The sequence below is a fragment of the Chlorocebus sabaeus genome, chromosome 3 (genome assembly GCF_047675955.1).
Source record: "Chlorocebus sabaeus isolate Y175 chromosome 3, mChlSab1.0.hap1, whole genome shotgun sequence".
Lineage (NCBI taxonomy): Eukaryota > Metazoa > Chordata > Mammalia > Primates > Cercopithecidae > Chlorocebus > Chlorocebus sabaeus.
This window is the reverse complement of record NC_132906.1, coordinates 49,095,887-49,114,663: the sequence shown is the minus strand read 5'-3', so window position 1 is coordinate 49,114,663 and position 18,777 is coordinate 49,095,887. Positions and strand designations below refer to the sequence as shown.

The 18,777-nt window shown below is 39.8% G+C and overlaps 1 long non-coding RNA gene across 1 annotated transcript in view; it reads left to right on the top strand.

The window, feature by feature from the left end:
• The window catches only part of LOC119627523 (uncharacterized), a 75,543-nt gene extending 57,551 nt beyond the window's left edge, over positions 1 to 17,992 (top strand). Inside the window, exon 4 of the long non-coding RNA XR_005243700.2 lies at positions 17,842 to 17,992. This is a non-coding gene — a long non-coding RNA (uncharacterized lncRNA). The remainder of the gene's footprint in view (positions 1 to 17,841) is intronic.
• The last annotated feature ends 785 nt before the right edge of the window (positions 17,993 to 18,777 follow it).

Genomic DNA, 18,777 nt, shown 5'->3' with positions numbered 1-18,777 from the left:
GGCCCCGGTGTGTGATGTTCTCCTTCCCAAGTCCAACTGATCTCATTGTTCAGTTCCCACCTATGAGTGAGAACATGCGGTGTTTGGTTTTCTGTTCTTGCGATACTTTGCTGAGAATGATGGCTTCCAGCTGCATCCATGTCCCTACAAAGGACACAAACTCATCCTTTATTATGGCTGCATAGTATTCCATGGTGTATATGTGCCACATTTTCTTAATCCAGTCTGTCACTGATGGACATTTGGGTTGATTTCGAGTCTTTGCTATTGTGAATAGTGCTGCAATAAACATACGTGTGCATGTGTCTTTATAGCAGCATAATTTATAATCCTTAGGGTATATCCCCAGTAATGGCATGGCTGGGTCCTACGGTACTTCTAGTTCTAGATCCTTGAGGAATCGCCATACTGTTTTCCAAAATGGTTGAACTAGTTTACAATCCCACCAGCAGTGTAAAAGTGTTCCTATTTCTCCACATCCTCTCCAGCACCTGTTGATTCCTGACTTTTTAATGATCACCATTCTAACTGGTGTGAGATGGTATCTCATTATGGTTTTGATTTGCATTTCTCTGATGGCCAGTGATGATGAGCATTTTTTCATGTGTCTGTTGGCTGTATGAATATCTTCTTTTGAGAACTGTCTGTTCATATCCTTTGCCCACTTTTTGATGGGGTTGTTTGTTTTTTTTCTTGTAAATTTGTTTGAGTTCTTTGTAGGTTCCGGATATTAGCCCTCTGTCAGAGGAGTAGATTGCAAAAATTTTCTCCAATTCTGTAAGTTGCCTGTTCACTCTGCTGGTAGTTTATTTTGCTGTGCAGAAGCTCTTTAGTTTAATTAGATCCCAATTGTCAATTTTGGCTTTTGTTGCCATTGCTTTTGGTGTTTTAGACATGTAGTCCTTGCCATGCCTATGTCCTGAATAGTATTACCTAGATTTTCTTCCAGGGTTTTTATGGTATTAGGTCTAACATTTAAGTCTCTAATCCATCTTGAATTAATTTTCGTATAAGGAGTAAGGAAAGGATCCAGTTTCAGCTTTCTACTTATGGCTAGCCAATTTTCCCAGCACCATTTATTAAATAGGGAATCCTTTCCCCATTTCTTGTTTTTGTCAGGTTTGTCAAAGATCAGATGGCTGTAGATATGCGGTATTATTTCTGAGGACTCTGTTCTGTTCCATTGGTCTATATCTCTGTTTTGGTACCAGTACCATGCTGTTTTGGTTACTGTAACCTTGTAGTATAGTTTGAAGTCAGGTAGCGTGATGCCTCCAGCTTTTTTCTTTTGACTTAGGATTGTCTTGGCAATGCGGGCTCTTTTTTGGTTCCATATGAACTTTAAAGCAGTTTTTTCCAATTCTATGAAGAAACTCATTGGTAACTTGATGGGGATGGCATTGAATCTATAAATTACCTTGGACAATATGGCTATTTTAACGATATTGGTTCTTCTTATCCATGAGCATGGTATGTTCTTCCATTTGTTTGTGTCCTCTTTTATTTCACTGAGCAGTGGTTTGTGATTCTCCTTGAAGAAGTCTTTTACATTCCTTGTAAGTTGGATTCCTAGGTATTTTATTCTCTTTGAAGCAATTGTGAATCGAAGTTCATTCACGATTTGGCTTTCTGTTTGTGTGTTACTGGTGTATAAGAATGCTTGTGATTTTTGCATATTAATTTTGTATCCTGAGACTTTGCTGAAGTTTCTTATCAGCTTAAGGAGATTTTGGACTGAGACAATGGGGTTTTCTAAATATACAATCATGTCATCTGCAAACAGGGACAATTTGACTTCTTCTTTTCCTAACTGAATGCCCTTGATTTCTTTCTCTTGCCTGATTGCCCTAGCCAGAACTTCCAACACTATGTTGAATAGGAGTGGTGAGAGAGGGCATCCCTGTCTTGTGCCAGTTTTCAAAGGGAATTTTTCCAGTTTTTGCCCATTCAGTATGATATTGGCTGTGGGTTTGTCATAAATAGCTCTTATTATTTTGAGATACGTTCCTTCAATACCGAATTTATTGAGCATTTTTAGCATGAAGGGCTGTTGAATTTTGTCAAAGGCCTTTTCTGCATCTATTGAGATAATCATGTGGTTTTTGTCTTTGGTTCTGTTTATATGCTGGATTACATTTATTGATTTGCGTATGTTGAACCAGCCTTGCATCCCAGGGATGAAACCCACTTGATCATGGTGGATAAGCTTTTTGATGTGCTGCTGGATTCGTTTTGCCAGTATTTTATTGAGGATTTTTGCATCGACATTCATCTGGGATATTGGTCTAAAATTCTCTTTTTTTTGTTGTGTCTCTGCCAGGCTTTGGTATCAGGATGATGTTGGCCTCATAAAATGAGTTAGCGAGGATTCCCTCTTTTTCTATTGATTGGAATAGTTTCAGAAGGAATGGTACCAGCTCCTCCTTGTACCTCTGGTAGAATTCAACTGTGAATCCATCTGGTCCTGGACTTTTTTTGGTTGGTAGGCTATTAATTATTTATTAATTATTAATTATTTGCCTCAATTTCAGAGCCTCTCATTGATCTATTCAGGGATTCAACTTCTTCCTGGTTTAGTCTTGGGAGAGTGTAAGTGTCCAGGAAATTATCCATTTCTTCTAGATCTTCTAGTTTATTTGTGTAGAGGTGTTTACAGTATTCTCTGATGGTAGTTTGTATTTCTGTGGGGTCAGTGGTGATATCCCCTTTATCATTTTTTATTGTGTCTATTTGGTTCTTCTCTCTTTTCTTCTTTATTAGTCTTGCTAGCGGTCGATCAATATTGTTGATCTTTTCAAAAAACCAACTCCTGGATTCATTGATTTTTGGAGGGTTTTTTGTGTCTGTGTCTCCTTCAGTTCTGCTCTGATCTTAGTTATTTCTTGCCTTCTGCTAGCTTTTGAATGTGTTTGCTCTTGCTTCTCTAGTTCTTTTAATTGTGATGTTAGAGTGTCAATTTTAGATCTTTCCTGCTTTCTCTTGTGGGCATTTAGTGCTATAAATTTCCCTCTACACACTGCTTTAAATGGGTTCCAGAGAGTCTGGTATGTTGTGTCTTTGTTCTCATTGGTTTCAAAGAACATCTTTATTTCTGCCTTCATTTTGTTATGTACCCAGTAGTCATTCAGGAACAGGTTATTCAGTTTCCATGTAGTTGAGCGGTTTTGATTGAGTTTCTTAGTCTTGAGTTCTAGTTTGATTGCACTGTGGTCTGAGAGACAGTTTGTTATAATTTCTGTTCTTGTACATTTGCTGAGGAGTGCTTTACTTCCAATTATGTGGTCAATTTTGGAATAAGTGTGATGTAGTGTTGAGAAGAATGTATATTGTGTTGATTTGGGGTGGAGAGTTCTGTAGATGTCTATTAGGTCTGCTTGCTGCAGAGATGAGTTCAATTCCTGGATATCCTTGTTAACTTTCTGTCTCGTTGATCTGTCTAATGTTGACAGTGGGGTGTTGAAGTCTCCCATTATTATTGTATGGGAGTCTAAGTCTCTTTGTAAATCTCTAAGGACTTGCTTTATGAATGTGGGTGCTCCTGTATTGGGTGCATATATATTTAGGATAGTTAGCTCTTCCTGTTGAATTGATCCCTTTACCATTATGTAATGGCCTTCTTTGTCTCTTTTGATCTTTGATGGTTTAAAGTCTGTTTTATCAGAGACTAGTATTGCAACCCCTGCTTTTTTTTGTTCTCCATTTGCTTGGTAGATCTTCCTCCATCCCTTTATTTTGAGCCTATGTATGTCTCTGCATGTGATTGGTCTCCTGAATACAGCAAACTGATGGTTCTTGACTCTTTATGCAGTTTGCTAGTCTGTGTCTTTTAATTGGAGCATTTAGTCCATTTACATTTAAGATTAATATTGTTATGTGTGAACTTAATCCTGCCATTATGATATTAACTGGTTATTTTCCTCGTTAGTTGATGCAGTTTCTTCCTAGCCTCGATGGCCTTTACATTTTGGCATGTTTTTGCAATGGCTAGTACTGGTTGTTCCTTTCCATGTTTAGTGCTTCCTTCAGGGTCTCTTTTAAGGCAGGCCTGGTGATGATAAAATCTCTAAGCATTTGCTTGTCTGTAAAGGATTTTATTTCTCCTTCACTTATGAAACTTAGTTTGGCTGGATATGAAATTCTGGGTTTAAAATTCTTTTCTTTAAGAATGTTGAATATTGGCCCCCACTCTCTTCTGGCTTGTAGAGTTTCTGCCGAGAGATCTGCTGTTAGTCTGATGGGCTTCCATTTGTGGGTAACCCGACCTTTCTCTCTGGCTGCCCTTAAGATTTTTTCCTTCATTTCAACTTTGGTGAATCTGGCAATTATGTGTCTTGGAGTTGCTGTTCTCGAGGAGTATCTTTGTGGCGTTCTCTGTATTTCCTGAATTTGAATGTTGGCCTGCCCTACTAGGTTGGGAAAGTTCTCCTGGATGATATCCTGAAGAATGTTTTCCAACTTGGTTCCATTTTCCCCCTTACTTTCAGGCATCCCAATCAGACGTAGATTTGGTCTTTTTACATAATCCCATACTTCTTGCAGGCTTTGTGCATTTCTTTTTCTTCTTTTTTCTTTAGATTTTCTCTTCTCGCTTCATTTCATTCATTTGATCCTCAATCGCTGATACTCTTTCTTCCAGTTGATCTAGTCGGTTACTGAAGCTTGTGCATTTTTCATGTATTTCTCATGTCATGGTTTTCATCTCTGTCAGTTCGTTTATGGCCTTCTCTGCATTAATTATTCTAGTTATCAATTCTTCCACTCTTTTTTCAAGATTTTTATTTTCTTTGCGCTGGGTACGTAATTCCTCCTTTAGCTCTGAGAAGTTTGATGGACTGAAAGCCTTCTTCCCTCATCTCGTCAAAGTCATTCTCCGTCAAGCTTTGATCTGTTGCTGGCGATGAGTTGCGTTCCTTTGCAGGGGGATATGTGCTCTTATTTTTTGAATTTCCAGGTTTTCTGCCTTGCTTTTTCCCCATCTTTGTGGTTTTATCTGCCTCTGGTCTTTGATGCTGGTGACGTACTGATGGGGTTTTGGTGTGGATGTCCTTCTTGTTTGTTATTTTTCCTTCTAACAGTCAGGACCCTCAGCTGTAGGTCTGTTGGAGATTACTTGAGATCCACTCTAGACCCTTTTTGCCTGGGTATCAGCAGCAAAGGCTGCAGAAGATAGAATATTGCTGAACAGCAAGTGTACCTGTCTGATTCTTGCTTTGGAAGCTTCCTCTCTGGGGTGTATGCCCCCGTGTGAGGTGTGGGGTGTCGATCTGCCCCTAGTGGGGGATGTCTTCCAGTTAGGCTACTCAGGGGTCAGGGACCGACTTGAGCAGGCAGTCTGTCGCTTCTCAGATCTCAACTTCCGTGTTGGGAGATCCACTGCTCTCTTCAAAGCTGTCAGAGTCGTTTGCGTCTGCAGAGGTTTCTGCTGCTTTTGTTGTTGTTGTTGTTGTTGTTGTTGTTGTTTAGCTGTGCCCTGTCCCCAGAGGTGGAGTCTACAGAGACATCCAGGCCTCCTTGAGCTGATGTGAGCTCCACCCAGTTTGAGCTTCCCAGTGGCTTTGTTTACCTACTTAAGCCTCAGCAATGGCGGGCGCCCCTCCCCCAACCTCACTGCTGCCTTGCAGTTAGATTGCAGACTGCTGTGCTAGCAATGAGGGAGGCTCTGTGGGCATGGTACCCTCCTGGCCGGGTGTGGGATATAATCTCCTGATGTGCCCGTTTCCTAAGACCCTTGGTAAAGTGCAGTATTGGGGTGGGAGTTACCCGATTTTCCAGGTGTTGTGTGTCTCAATTCCCCTGGCTGGGAAAAGGGATTCCCTTCCCCCTTGTGCTTCCCAGGTGAGGCGATGCCTCACCCTGCTTCAGCTCTTGCTGGTCCGGCTGCAGCAGCTGACCAGCACCGATTGTCTGGCACTCCCTAGTGAGATGAACCCAGTACCTCAGTTGAAAATGCAGAAATCACCTGTCTTCTGTGTTGCTCGCACTGGGAGCTGGAGTCTGGAGCTGTTCCTATTCGGCCATCTTGAGGAATGGTAGATATCTTATCACACACATTCACATACAGAAGAAGGAGAGAGAGACAGAGAGATCAGGAGATATCTCATTTTTGTTTGTTTGAGTTTTAGAGGTGGGTGCATTTTCATCCACTGATTTCATAGAATGCCTGACAAATCTTCCATAGTTATTCTAATTTAAAGTAAAAAAAAATCTGTGGAATTTCTTATATTAATTACCCTTGTCTGTGAGTGTAAATTCTCTATTTTCTTAAAAGGTAATTTTTTTCCTAAGAGGCTTTCCCATTTTTATCACATTAAAATTTTACACCATTAACTCTCTTATTTTTGTATGAATTCTGGAAAAAATGAAGCATAAAATTGGGGTTAGCTGGTGTATTTGAATGCTAATTTATTTGAAATTGACTTTCGTTATCATATGACCACATTTGAAGCAACTGGCAAGTGGGAAAAAATTGATACAATTCATCCTCCCATATGTTTTACTTGTATCATTGTATGTTTACTTGATGGAAACAACTTACTATTTTGAGTACAAAACGTCTTTTCTTTAAATTGAAATGCATTTTTGTAATATTCATTTTCCCTAAGATATCTCCAGGCAACATTAGTTTTTAAAAAGGAATAAGAGAATGAGTAGAGACCTTAAATTTCAGAATGCTATCAATACAAATAAGAGTGCTTTAACTGTTTTTCCAATTTGTAAGAAAAAAATAGCAGTTTAGATTAATTAAATTTTTCAAGTAAATCTGTTATAGTACTGATACTATTGTGCAATATATCTGTTTTACAGATGAATCAATTTTTAATCACTGAATTTTAAAATGGGATTCTTGCAAATCTTCATTAATATTTCATGAAACTGCTGAATTTCATAGTATATAAATACATCTGTTAGTTTCTGTGAGTTTCAATAGTTATTGTTTTAAAAATCCCTATTTTACACCAATAATAGACAGACAAAGAGCCAAATCATGAGTGAACTCCCATTCACAATTGCTACAAAGAGAATAAAATATCTGGGAATACCACTTACAAGGGATATGAAGGACCTCTTCTAGGAGTACTACAAACCACTGCTCAAGGAAATCAGAGAGGACACAAACAAATGGAAAAACATTCCATACTCATGGATAGGAAGAATCAATATTGTGAAAATGGCCATACTGCCCAAAGTAATTTATAGATTCAGTGCTCTTCCCATGAAGCTACGATTGACTTTCTTCACAAAATTAGAGAAAACTAAATTAAATTTCATATGAAACCCCAAAAGGGCCCATCTAGCCAAGACAATCCTAAGCAAAAAGAACAAAGCTGGAGGCATCATGCTTCTTGACTTCAAAATATACTACAAGGCTACAGTAACCAAAACAGCATGGTACTGGTACCAAAACAGATATATAGACCAATGGAACAGACCAGAGGCCTCAGAAATAATGCCACACATCTACAACCATCTGATCTTTGACTAACTTGACAAAAACAAGCAATGGGGAAAGGATTCCCTATTTAATAAATGGGTGTTGGGAAAACTGGCTAGCCATATGCAGAAAACTAAAACTGGACCCCTTCCTTACTCACACCTTATGCAAAAATTAGCTCAAGATGGATTAAAGACTTAAACTTAACACCTAAAACCATAATAGCACTAGAAGAAAAACCTAGGCAATACCATTCAGGACATAGGCATGGGCAAAGACTTCATGACTAAAACACCAAAAGCAATGACAACGGAAGCCAAAATAGACAAATGGGATCTAATTAAATGAAAGAGCTTCTGTACAGCAAAAGAAACTATCATCAGAGTGAACAGGCATCCTACAGAATAGGAGAAAAATTTTGCAATCTGTCCGTCTAACGAAGGGCTAATATCCAGAATCTTATACTGGATGTTGGGAACTTAAACATATTTACAAAAAAAAAAAAAAAAAATCAAAAACTGGGTGAATCATATGAACAGACACTTCTCAAAAGAGACATTTATGCAGTCAACAAACATATGAAAAAAAAGCTCATTATCACTGGTCATTAGAGAAATGCAAATCAAAACCACAATGAGATACCATCTCACACCAGTTAGAATTAAAAATTCAGGAAACAACAGATGCTGGAGAGGATCTGGAGAAATAGGAACATTTTTGCACTGTCAGTGGGACTGTAAATGAGTTCAACCATTGTGGAAGACAGTGTGGTGATTCCTCAAGGATCTAGAACCAGAAATGCCATTTGACAGAGCAATCCTATTACTGTGTATATATCCAAAGGATTATAAATCATTCTACTGTAAAGACACATGCATATGTATGTTTATTGTGGCACTGTTTACAATAACAAAGACGTGGAACCTACCAAAATGCCCATCAATGATAGACTAGATAAAGAAAATGTGGCACATATGCATCATGGAAAACCATGCAGCCACAAAAAAAGGATGCATTCATGTCCTTTGCAGGGACATACATGAAGCTGGAAACCATCATTCTCAGCAAACTAATGCAGGAACAGAAAACCAAAAACTGCATGTACTCACTCATAATGGGAGGTGAACAATGAGAACACATGGACACAGGGAGGGGAACATCACACACCGTAGCCTGTCATAGGGTGTGGAGCTAGGGGAGGGATAGCATTAGGAGAAATACCTAGTGTAGATGACAGGTTGATGAGTGCAGCAAACCACCATGGCACATGTATACCTATGTAACCTGCATGTTCTGCACATGTATCCCAGAACTTAAAGTATAATTTAAAAAATCACCATTTTAATTTTATGTGTACATTAATAAAAAACATCACAAGATTAGATCATTTGGGGCTCAATTTTCCATGTTAATGGAAATTTTCTAAATTGCAGAATTCAATGAACTGTCATTACAGACTTAAAACTAGAGAGAATATATAAATCTTAATATCTGTAAAAATACATTCTCAACATTGTCATAAATAATATAAAGCACATAGAATCTTTATTCTGATTTACTTATTTATCTCCAGATCTTAAAATAAAGTGAAGAACTATTTTGATGAGAATAAGCTCTATCTTTAAAACTATTTCATACTAGTAATTTGTGGTTATGCCTTAGATTTTAAGTCAAAATTATAATTTAAATGCCTTTGTAGAGGGTGACTATACATGTATTTGCAAAGAATATATTTAAAAAACCTCACAATGAAAATATAATTATTTTCTGATGATAAAATTTTTAACGTTTGTAGCTGTGAAATAAAATATATGTATTGTTTATTAATTATGAGGTAAGTCAAGAAATTGTATTTATTCTTATGCTTTTTTTCAGAATTATAAAAACAAGGGGTTCAATTTGAATGTAGAAACAAATCACTGAAATTTTTCTTCATTTTTATTTAATTACTATTTTTCCCAAGTGCACTAGGCAGTACTTGTGGTGTAATGAAAATATAAGCCATGTTTCTCATACCTAAAAAAATATGTGTGTGTGTGTCTATCTGTATATTTAATATTTATGGGTGTAAGAAAACATTTAAAAGTGCATTTTCAAGGCATGGTACATCTAAGTACTTGCAACCAGCCTGTGGGTGTGACAAACTGCACAGCTCGTGTACCTAGAAAGTCATGTTAAGCAATCAGGATGTAGTGGAGTGGTCAGCCCATAAAAGGGAATAAAGTGTCATTACTGGGAAATCAAAACTTAAGTGGGGAAGGGGACCAGGGTATGACCTTATCAGAAAATAATGAAACTTAGCCAATGTCCGGGAAGATTATAACCCCATAATATTCAATCAATGAGGAGCTAGGGGAGGTACTTGCATGCTAGAAAATAAATTGCCTGCTGCAACTGCCCCATGTGTGCCTGCCTACCAGACACCCGATCTTGCAAGATGGTTATTAAAGATCTTGCTTCCACTGTTCTTTGCATCTCTGAGTCCATTCTTTGGGTTTGGACGAGTGAATGTTTCTCACAAACTTGGGGGCTTATCTGGGATCTCTGTGCCTGCGTGGAATGGTTCTCCAGCTGAGAGAGGAGACACATCCCACCCGATTTTAGGTGGCCTGCTGTGACCCAGCATCCCAGCTATCCACAGAGGACATAGACATACCCAAGATTGTTATTCAGGAGGCAGCGGAGGCAACACAGAGAGAAAAAGCAGGCACTGTGGCAACCAAGCAACCTTGTGCATGAGCCAAGGTAGGAAAATTGAGCTATAAGTACTGCCTTGGTGGTTGGGCATTTTTAGAGGTCAGGTGTGTGTGACTGAGACATATCCTAGATGTGAAGCAAGTACAGAGTCCCAATCCATAGTTCCATTCTCCCACAAGGGAAATGGATGGAGACAGATGAAGTGATTCTCTGGGTGTCCAAGAAACCTACAGTGGGAGTGGTTGAGTATACAGGGAAAAAGTCAGACACAGAGACTGGCCAGAAATGGGAAACAGAAATTCTAGGCCCAGGGGGAAAAGGAAAGAGGGAGCCAAGGAGACTCCCTCTGATATTCGCCCAGGTAGTCCTTTGGGGAGAATGCTACAGGTTTGGAGGGACAATGCTTGAACCTGTAAACAAGGAACAAGGGAAAGCAAAAGATGGTAAAGCATTGCTGTTTTATCTGTCCCAAAGACCCCATTCATAAGCCTTTGGTCTTTTGGCCTAAGTTTGGCTTAGGTGAGGATTGAGTATGTCAAGCTTTAATTCTGTATATGAATGATAAAACCCCATCCTCACAGGAAGAGGTAGTTTATACTCTCTGCTGAATCAAATAATTAAACTCTACATCTAAGTCTAAGGAGCCTAGTAAAAAGGCCCTGTCCAGTAAAAAGCCCTGGGATGCCCTATCATGCTTGCCCCCTCCATATGGTCACCAAAATGGAGAACAGGACGATTAGGGGGCAGCAGGTGGGTTAGAGAAAGAAAGACCTGGAGACTGTGGGAAAGCCAAACCAACTGCTCCTTTAGATACTTATCCAAATTTAAGAGAATTTTCCTGTCCCCTCCAAACAGCAGACATCTAGTATCTTCCACCTTAGGGAAGTTCCCATGGGACAGGGAGAGCTTGGCTTTGTAAATGCTCCTCTTACAAGTGCTGAAGTTAGGAATTTGAAAAAGTAAATGAAACCACTCCTAGAAGATTCCCAACTCCTAGGACTCAGCTTTTACACCTGGGCTGACCAACTCCTAGGACCCAGTTTTCAAACCTGGGCTGAAGTGATGTCTATTACGAATATCGTGTTCACAAGAGAAGAAAGGGGAATGATTTGGAGAGCAGCCATGACCATTTGGAAGAGGCAACACCCTCCTGGACAAGGAGTTTCACCAGCCAAATAAAAATTTCTGTATGTTGACCCTGAATAGGAAAATAACGATCTCAGGGATCTGGCCCAAATGCAGCACCTCAGGGAATTAATAATTAAAGAGTCGACTCCTAGGATACAAAATGTCTTGAAGACATTCGAGATTCAACAAGAAAATGAAGAAATTTCCTCTGCATTCTTGCGGAGACTCAGAGATCAAATGAGGAAATACTCAGGATTAGATCCAGAAGACCCAGTAGGGCAAGGCCTTTTGAAGGAAGCTAGCCTGACATTAGTAAGAAACTATAGAAGATTGATGGGTGGAATGAGAAACTGAAGAGTTGCTGAGGGAAAGTCAGAAGGCATTTGTAAGGAGAGAGGAAGAGAAGCAGAAACAAAAAGAGATAATCATGGTTTCCACTGTAGAAGAGGTAGTCAGGAAAAGACTAGATCAAGACCCCCTCTGGAGGAGATGAGAGAATACTAACTTATTTCAGCAAAAAGATAAAAGGGAGATACAGGGAAAAGCTCGTAAGACTGTAAGTGGATATTACAAATGTGAAAAATCAGGACATATTAAAAAGAGAATGCCCAGAGTAGAAAAAAGCAGAGAAGGTAATCCCCCTTATGACTTTTGATGAAGATTATGGGAGTCAGGGGTTCCTTCTGAGTAAGTCCCACCAGGAACTCTTGATAAATTTAAGGATTGGAGAAGGGGAAGATATGACTTTTTTGGTTGACCCTAGAGTGGCTTGCTCCTCCCTAATACAACAACCAAGGTGCACAAAACACTCTAAGGAAAAGTTAACAGTATCGGGGTACAGAGGAAGGGATTTCAGGTTCCAGTATTCAAGAAAATGTTACTTAGATTGAGACCAGAACAATTAAGGGGTCACTCTTATATGTTGCTGAAGAACTAACCTCCTTGGTTGAGATCTGATTGTGAGATTGGGTTTAGGATTAGGAATAGAGGAGGGACAAATGAAAGAAATGATGAGCCATCTAACGGAGGAGGAAGAAAGAAAAAATGATTTTCTTGTGTGGGTTAAGGAAGGCAACAGGGAGGGTTAAATATCACACCCTTACAGATTGAACTAAAACAACCAGGAGAAGTAGTTTGCAGAAAGCAATATTGCATTCCCATTGAAGAAAGTAGAAGTCTACAATCAGTAATAGAGGGATTGATTAAAGATGGACTCTTGGAACCTTGCATGTCACCATACAATACTCCAATCCTCCCAGTCAAGAAGTCTGATGGTTCATATAGATTGGTACAAGACCTAAAGTCTATAAATCAAATTATCCAAACTCACCATCATGTGGTGCCTAACCCCTACACCCTCCTTAGTAAGATACCCTATGAACATAAGTGGTTCAGTGTGGTGGATCTGAAAGATGCATTCTGGGTGTGTCCCCTTGACTTTAGAAGTAGGGACTTCTTTGCGTTTGAAAGGGAAAATCCTATAACTGGGAGAAAACAACAGTACTGTGGGACTGTGCTGCCACAAGGTTTCACAGAGGCCCCAAGCTTATTTGGTCAAGTTTTAGAAAAAGTCCTGGGGGAATTCCAACCCTCCAGGTGAACCCAGTTATTACAATATGTAGATGATCTTTTAATTTCTGGGGAGAGGAGGACCGAGGTATTAGAAACCACCATAGGCTTGCTTAATTTCCTAGGGGAGAGGGGATTGATTGCAAGTCTGCAAGAACAAATTGCAATTTGTGGAAAAAGAAGTTAAATATTTAGGACACCTGATTAGTGAAGGCATGTGGAGAATAAACCCAGAGAGAATATTGGGAATACTGGGTCTGCCTTTGCCTAAGACAGAGAGAACTCCGAAATTTTTTAGGTTTAACTGGCTGCTGTAGGTTAAGGATTGACTCATATGCTCAAAAGACAAGAATTCTGTATCTCAAGTTACTGAAAGAGGAGCCCAATCCCTTGCAATGGTCCCCAGATGAAATTCAGGCAATAGAAGAGCTAAAGCAGGCTCCCATTACAGCCCCAGTCCTAGCCCTCCCATCTTTGGAGAAACCATTCTACCTGTTTGTGACAGTAAGCCAGGGTGTGGCCCTTGGGGTGCTCACCCAGACTTAAGGAGAAAAAAGACAACTGTTGCTTTTGTTTCCAAACTCCTTGATCCTGTCTCTTGAGGATGGCTTGAGTGTATGCAGGCCGTGGCTGCTACTTTCCTGCTGGTAGAAGAGAGCAGAAAGCTGACTTTTGGCAGGGTCCTGATAGTAAGCATTCTGCATCATGTCATCGGTATACAAAATCAAAGGGCCAGTCGATGATTAACAGACTCCCAAATTCTAAAATATGAAGCCATATTATCAGAAAGAGACGATTTGGTTTTGACAACAGATACTTGCCTAAATCCAGCCAGTTTACTGTGGAAAGGAGAGGAGAGACAAGAGGCATCAGATTATAACTGCGTAGACATTATAGAATACCAAACCAAGGTCAGACCAGACCTAAGAGAGGTCCCACTACATAATGGAATAAGGTTGTTCCAGAATGGATTGTCCCGAGTGATAGAAGGCAAAAAACATAATGATTATACAATCTTTGATGGAGACAAACAATCTTGTTGTGAAGGAGGCAGGTTACCTAATGGCTGGTCGGCCCAAATCTGTGAATTATATGCTCTTAAACAGGCCCTAAAGCTCCTTGAAGGCCAGGAAGGCACTATATATACTGATTCCAAATATGCCTATGGGGTGGTACACACCTTTGGAAAAATCTGGACAGAGCAGGGCCTGATAAATAGCAGGGTAAATGAATTGGTACACAGGGAACTGGTCAAACAGGTTTTAGAAAGCCTTCTGCTTCCAGCAGAGGTAGCCATAGTTCATGTAAATGGCCATGAGAAAGGGTACACTATAGAAGCTGTAGGAAACAGGCTTACAGATGAAGCTGTTAAGCAAGCCTCCCTGAAGGAAGAAATTACACTGTGTGGCCTGATCCCATACATCCCTAAGACAGTATTAAGGGGTAAATTTACTAGAGAGGAGAAAGAAGAATTAGACAAGATAGGGGCCCCTCAAACTGAAGATGGGAAGATGGGTACTTCCTGATGGGAGAGAAATAATAAGTAAACCCATGATGAGAGAACCAATGTCCAGACTGCACCAGGGAAGCCACTGGGGTCCCCAGGCTATGTGTGATGAAATACTCAAAAGGGTGTATAGGAATTTATACCCTTGCTAAACATGTGTGTGGGGGTTGTATAACCTGTCAAAGAATAAACAAAAAGGTGATTAGAAAACAGGCTACAGGAGGAAGACCTCCTAGGCTAAGACTATGTCAGAGCATTCAAGTAGATTTTACAGAAATGCCCAGAATAGGGAGACTAAAATATTTACTGGTAATGGTAGACCACCTACCTCACCAGCTGGGTGGAGGCCTTCCCCCTGCTGACTCCCTCCACTAGGAACATGGTCAAAATAATCTTAGAGCAGATTATCCCTAGATTTGACCTGGTAGAAAATATTGGCTCAGACAATGGGAGCCACTTTACCTCAAGGGTGCTAAAGGGAATTATGGAAGATTTACACATTAAATGGGATTATCACACCCTTTGGCATCTCCTTTCCTCTGGAAAGGTAGAAAGAATGAATGAAACTCTCAAAAAGCATATTATTAAACTCATCTTAGAAACTAAAAAGCCTTGGAGGAAATGTCTCCCAATAGTACTCCTTAGGATTAGGACAACCCCAAGGAAAGACTTGGTACTGTCCCCTGTGAGTTATTATATGGACTCTCATATTTGGGCAGAGCTACAGATCTTCCTACTATGGAAACCAAGGACCAATTCTTAAGAAACTATGAACTGGCCATATCTTCCACCTTGTCACCCCTTACTTTAAAAGGACTTCTGACTCAAACTTTGCTTCTTGGATTTGCTGTTCATCACTTCCAGCCTGGCGTCTTGGTACTGATTAAGGCTTGGAAAGAAGATAAGCTCCACCCAAGCTGGGAAGGTCCCTATCAAGTGCCCCTGACCACCAAGATGGCTGTGTAAACAGCTGAGTAGGGGTGGACTCACTGTACTTGAGTCAAGGGACTTGTGAAAACGACCCTGGAAGGGAGAGAAAAAGACCAGTGGAAAGTGTGTGGGTCACCTGAGGAATCCTTAAAGTTAACTCTAAGAAAAACCTAAAAGGAAAACTTGGGCTGGCCTCATCTCTGGAAGTTAATATGGTTGGTATGGGTTACTATATAAAGAGAAGAAGGTCAGAATGGAAATTGGCAGGGGAATCCTCTCTACCCAATCAGGTCGGTGATTAATGTAACTAAGACGGTAGCACCTCAGACTATAAGATTTGATGCCTGCCAGGTTTTACCTTGTGGAATTTAGAAAATCAGAGAGAGACAGCTCTTACAGACGCATAAATATCTTTGCCCTGAACAACATACAGGTTACAGTAGGACATCACCCTGCCCCAGCTGGGGTAATGTATGATGAACTACCCAATTCCAGGGTTAGACAGTAAACATGGGGAGGGTAACTGAGCTGGAGACCCCTGAAGAATAAACTACATCTGTCCAAGGGCTCCCTGCCAAATAGTTGCCAGAATTTAGAATGCAATCCTATATTCATCACCATTGACTGTCCAGCTGTTCTAGACCAAGAACCAAAAGTAGCATCTCGAGTATATGTGTTATGAGCAGATAGCACAGAGAAAGACCCCCTAAGGTGATTTATTCTCAAATTGATCAAGAACTCAACCTCCATTTGCCTGAGATTACTCATCCCCAGACCCTAATAAACATTTTAGTGCACTCAATAATGACCCTAAAAGAGTAGAAATAATTGAAGTCAAAGATTTAAGGCAACTCTTAGAAATTGAGATGGGGTACGGAGATATGAATGCCTGTGTCAAATGGGTCAAATATTTGGTAAAAGCCATTAACAAGAGTAACTGCTACACTTGTGCTTCAGAACAACCTCAGGTAGAAAATATTGATTCATTCAATGGGAGCCACTTTCGGATGCCTAGCATGTGATACCCATCCTGAAGGAATGTGTTGCATGTGGGCTGTATACCAGAACAAGGATGCATGGGGAAATGAGACTTGTAAGTCTGTCATTCCTCTTTCCTGCATTGTGGCAGTCAAATCCCAGAGCAATACCCTCATTCTCTATGGGGAATATGAATCACTCTTCTTGCTTCTCTAGACAGGGAACACAGTTCAATAAACCCATGGGAGAACTCTCGACTTATGCCCACGTCATAAACATCACTGGTGAGTCAGGCAATGGCAGTTACTCAGCTCTCCATATACCCCAGGCTGATATGTGGTGGTATTGTGGGAAAAGGAACCTCCACAACCTGTTACCATCCAATTGGACCAGGACTTGTGCTTTAGTTCAGTTGGCCATTCCCTTCACCCTGGCATTCTGTAAGATACCCGAAAATACACATGGCCATCGAAACTGTAGAGATTCAACAAATTCTTTTGATCCCAATATATGTGTTGACTCGAAAAGAGTCGCTTGGGGGTGCCTAATGAATTTAAGGCCGGAAGGCAAATAGCTGCTGGGTTTGAGTCAGCGCTCTTCTGGTGGTCAACCATTAATAAAAATGTGGAGTGGATTAATTACATCTACTATAATTAACAGAGATTCATCAGTTATACTCAGGACACCTTCAAAGGGATGGCTAGCCAGTTAGATGCCACCAGCTAAATAGCATGGGAAAATAGGCTTGCACTAGACATGATACTAGCAGAAAAGGGGGACGTATGTGTTATGCTGGGTGAAAAATGTTGTACTTTCATTCCCAACAATACTTTCCCAGATAGAAGCATCACAAAAGTGTTGCAAGGATTAACAACTCTAGCCAATGAACTGGCAGAAAATGCTGGAATTGATGACCCATTTACTAATTGGCTAGAAGGTTGGTTTGGGAAATGGAAAAGCATGGTAGCTTCAATCCTTACATCGCTCATAATTGTAGTAGGGATCTTAACAGCAGTGGGATTTCATATTATCCCTTGTATAAGGGGACTAGCACAAAGGTTAATTGAAACAGCTATTAACAAACAAATGCCCAGGACTTACCAGCAAAGTAACTTACTGCTGTTAGACATCAAATCAGACTATGAAGAAGAAAATAAACTAGTCCTAAAATGACTTGAGGACCAAAAGACACAAAAATTAAAGTGAAAATGAGACCAAAACATTTTTAAAAAGAGGGGGAAGGAATTCATAAGAAAACATGTAATGGTCCATTTTCAAGGCATGGTAAATCTAAGTACTAGCAACCAGCCTGTAAATGTGACAAACTGCATGGCTCATGCACCTAGAAAGTCACGATAAGCAAACAGGGTGTAGAGGAGGGGTCAGCCCATAAAAGGAATAAAGTGTCATTACTGGGAAATCGAAACTTAAGTGGGGAAGGGGACCAGGGTATGACTCTATAAGAGAATAATGAAACTTAGCCAAAGTCCAGGAACATTGTATACCCATAGTACTTGACCAATGAGGAACTGAGGGAGGGACCTGTGTGCTAGGAAATAAATTGTCTGCTGTAACTGCCCTCGTTTTGTCTACGTACCAGACACCTGATTTTGCAAGACTGCCATTAAAACTCCTGCTTCTGAACCGAGATCACACCACAGCACCCCAGCCTGGATGACAGGGCAAGACTCCATCTCGGAAAAGAAAAAAAAAGAGTAAAATAAAATAAAATAAGTCTTCCTTTTGCTGTTCTTTGTGTCTCTGAGTTCATTCTTTGGGTTTGGATGGGTGAATGTGTTTTCACAATGAGTATATATGTATGTAGGCATACATACATATGCATTATATGCATGATATGCATATGTATGTATATTTATATATCCATATGTATGTGAGTAAATAGATACAGAGAAACATAAATACACAAATGATACATAGATGATAGAAAGGCAAAGGGATAGATATATACAAATATATACAGTAAAGATTTACTTATGATTAACATGATCTTAACCAGGGATTCCTGAGATGAATTACTGTGGCACAAAATCATAAAAAAACCTATCATTAACTCTTAACCACATATGTTTTAATAATTTCAAGAGTTCTGCCTAGATCACTACATTATGTTTTCCCATAATCCAATGATGAGGCAAATACAGAAAGTAAAATGTGAAAATTTAGACTTTACTATGATATTCTCATTCATGTCAAACACTGTTACCAATTCAAACTTTTCACTCTTTCAATCATAGAAAATCCTTTCTAAATTGCAAAAATGGCCCCTAGTATCCCTGCTATGGGACTAAGTCTTTCAGTATCATGCTCAAAGTTTTTCAATGGACACACTAAGCTCTCTAGTCACACACCCCACTCTCCAGAAGTACAACACACTCTCCTCTGATTTGGACAAGATGCGTCTAAGCTGTACTGTAGCTTTGACCTTCTATGTGTATCTGGTATTGTCAATGTACTTATTGTGGTGTCTATCAAGTTCCCTTCAAATATTTTCTTGTTCTTATGTTATATATGTCTT